General features: G+C 31.2%; 1 protein-coding gene across 2 annotated transcripts in view; it reads right to left on the reverse strand.

Moving 5' to 3' along the window:
• Nucleotides 1-2,237, reverse strand: part of LOC106478220 (E3 ubiquitin-protein ligase RNF34-like) — a 30,781-nt gene extending 28,544 nt beyond the window's left edge. For both annotated transcript variants that reach the window (XM_022381773.1, XM_013938745.2), the window contains exon 1: nt 2,069-2,237. The gene's annotated coding sequence lies outside the window, so the exon portion shown is untranslated. The remainder of the gene's footprint in view (nt 1-2,068) is intronic.
• Between the last annotated feature and the right edge of the window lie 1,448 nt (nt 2,238-3,685).

Genomic DNA, 3,685 nt, shown 5'->3' on the forward strand with positions numbered 1-3,685 from the left:
GGACTTAACACAAGCTAGCTGCTATTAATGGAAAGCACTTAGTTCTCTGATTACTAATATTTGTGTATTAATAAACAAATAGTGTCTCAAGTTAAAATACTTAGTGAATATTAAGTTCTTTTAAAAACTAGGGTCGATAATGACTTATTATTTTGTTAAAAGAACAAGTAAAACAGACTTACTGATACAAATTAAGAAATCATAATATTAAAAAAAATACAAAACTTCAATTTATTTTGAATGTATTAAGACTTGTTTATTTGACATAAAGCAGATTCATGTGCTTTGAAAAATATTAAAATTTAATGGATTTATGCACACAAACACAAAATATGCCATTAATAAATGTTTAATATTTTTTGTAATGTTTACTAAAAGAAACCTAACTTAATGTTATCCTTAAATTTGATGATGAGAAACCCACTTTTTGGAAAATAAAAACCTGTAGACAGCTTGATTGGATGACAAAGAAAACTTTATTATAAATGTACGACATTTCAACAAGATTATGTCATCCTCCGGATGACCTGAGGATGGCAATTTTGTCAAAACTTCATATATTTATAATAAAGTTTTCTTCATTACACAGTAAAGCCATCTCCAAACTTTTAATTTTATTCTGTGCTAAATTAATAAAGTTATTTGTTTTTATGCTTTCCTAGTACCCATAGTAGATTTTGTGTTGTGTTTCTGAAAATGTGAATGTTTCAACCACTCAACTGCTGAATAACTACTAATATTTGTCCAAACCACCAAGCTGCTGAATAAGTACTAACATTCATCCCAACTGAATGTCTGGCAAGCAACTGAACATGGTTGATACCAAATGTTTATTGAATATCTGTACATATAATGGATTTTTCTTTCTGAAATAATGCTACCATTACTCTATCACATGAAAAAACTCATTATTTTAAATTGTTTTTACATTTTAGAACAAACATTAATAAAAAAAAATAATAAATCTATTTTATGAATATTCAATTAAAAATATTTTGTGTGTACTCAATTAAAAACGTTTTGTTCTGTTACATTTTACTGGGAATAAAAGGAAATGACAGGTTTTCTTTGTCCACAAAAACTGAGTGGAGCACATGTTTCTAATATCAGGACTTAATGTTTAGAATACATTAATTTTCTGATTTTTCCATACAGATTGAGGATGGAGTCGAGATTAAAGTATTGTTGTTGATACTGTTTTATGAATTTGAACTTACAACAACTTTACATCATAACTATTCAAAGCAAGGGTTACAAAAGTTAAAATAATAAACCTCTAATGAAACCACATATTAATTCAGAAATTTTGCTGGATCAAAGTCAAAGTATCTTTAAACACTTAGTTTGCAACCTTTTTCTGTGCTTCTAAGTTCAACTAAGAACACACACAAACAAATGTGAGAAATAAAAAGTAGGCCACAATATACCCCTGATTGATTAATTTAACTGAATTTATGCAATGGCAACAATTGTAGAAATCTAAATCAAATCGTCAAAATCACCCAGAATCTGCCAAATACTTTGAAATAGTACCACTCTCACACCCTCAATCGGTAGATGCTTTTCAATTTCACACTGAATCAAACCTTTACGAACATTGTCTCACAAAAGATGAAATACAATTTACATTTTATTTTTAGTTTTACAACTCGCAAACGACTCTGCAGCTGGTATTTTGTTTTTACACTATTAGTATTACTTTAACTAATAACTATATGAACTTGTAACTTTTAAGTTGTATGACAAGGCATATATACGATAAAAATTAAAAGTTAAAACTGCATAAAACATGTGATCAAACGGCTAATTTGCTTAAACTCTAGCTTAATATATTATAGCGTATAGGATAAAGCATATTATTAAATGTTAAAAATGATAACCGGTCCGTTACTGTTGTTATTAGCAGTTCAGTGTTAGAACACTGATCGCAGAGCAATCTCACAAATTTGATTAAAAATAAAATGTAAATTGTAGTTGTTCTAAAAGTAAAACTAAAGTAAAAAAGTCGAGACTTAGAGTTAGAACTTACAAGTTACACTGATTATCTTAAACATAACAAAAAACCTACCTTATATAACATTAACACTTCAAATGTACAGTATGAGAGAAATAACCACTATATAACAACCTCCCGAACACTGATTGCATAAGAAGATTTCCCCACCATAAAATCAAAGAGATTACAAGTACAATTTTTTCGTAATATTCTTAGTAGTAATCATTTCCTTCTTCAGCTCTACTTCTACAACACTGCCCTCTTCATTTTGAAAATAACGTTTATACTTTCCCTTGTCTCTTTGTATTCGTTTTGACAAATTTACTCAATTTCGCTTGATGAGATTATTTTTTTTACCCCCGTTTTTTAAAGTCTGTAAATATTAAAGTACTTTAACTAACACAGTAAACAGTAGAAAAATATTAACTTACGTTTTAGAGGAAACAGTAACGCGTTTTTAAAAAATACACATTTATATCGCTGCATAAAGTTTCTAGAATACTGATATTAACTGATAATCAAAGTAATCTGCAATTGTTTGACTTGGTTAATTTGCGGAAAATAATTATTTTTCAATATTATTACTAGAAATAATGTTATAGAAAACATACATAGGTGAAGCAGGGGATAATAAAAACAAAAACTTCATTAGACGTTAAGTATAGGGGACAGGGTCCGGAAATTAAATTTTTACTCATTTTAGGAGATAAGTATTGTTACGACAGCGAGGGTCTCGTGACTCTAGTAAACGTCATATTCTCGAAGGTTCGTGAAGTCTCGAGAGGCTACTAGATATGCGGTAGTCTTGTATATATAAGCCGCCAAGAACTGACGGTAAGAGGGTAATTGAACTGCGGACAGAGAGAGACATATTGTTGAGTCGAGCACGTGAGGCGTTCGTTATGAATTATAGCGTTTGTTATAACGTGACTGTGAAAATTAAGTGTATTGCAAAGTTGTATTCAGAATGAATAAACCAGTTTTATTTAAGAAAGGACTTGTATCGCTAATGTTTCTTCGGAAAGAATTTTTACGGAAAATTAGCTAACGACCAGAGACGTAAGAAATTGGTGTCAGAGAGTGGGACAAAAAAAAAATGGAAACGAGAAGCGGCAAATCAAACTACAGCTTAGCAGACTTGGTGGCAGCAATACAAGAGCGGCAAAAGAAACAAGAAGAACGAGAAAATAAACAAGAAAAGAAACAAGAAGAACGAGAAGATAAACAAGAAAAGAGATTAAAACAGTTGTTGGAGAAAAAAAAAGAAACAAGAAGAGAAATTACAGCAGTTGTTGGAGGAAAAAGAAAAGAAACAAGAAGAGAGACTACAGCAGTGGCAACTGGAACAAGAAAGGAAACAGGAAGAAAGTCAGCAGAAACTACAGGAAAGTCAACAACAGTGGCAAGAAGTACAAATGGAAAACATTAGTAAATTTAAAAGCGAATTAGATACATTAAAGGATGATCTATTGTCTTTTACACAAGGAGGATACATTAACCATCGACTTAATCAGCCCCGGACAATGACAAGCCCCTTCCAGACCCCGCAGCTAAATCCTAATGCAACCTTCAGTCCTGTTAGAAGTCACATCCCAGATATGAATGTCAGTAATAGTGGTGATCCAGTACGAAGGAAGCCACAAGAATTCGATGGGAAGGCACCATGGGAAGCATATAGAGCACAATTTG

This window comes from Limulus polyphemus, unplaced genomic scaffold (genome assembly GCF_000517525.1).
Source record: "Limulus polyphemus unplaced genomic scaffold, Limulus_polyphemus-2.1.2 Scaffold190, whole genome shotgun sequence".
NCBI classification, from domain to species: domain Eukaryota; kingdom Metazoa; phylum Arthropoda; class Merostomata; order Xiphosura; family Limulidae; genus Limulus; species Limulus polyphemus.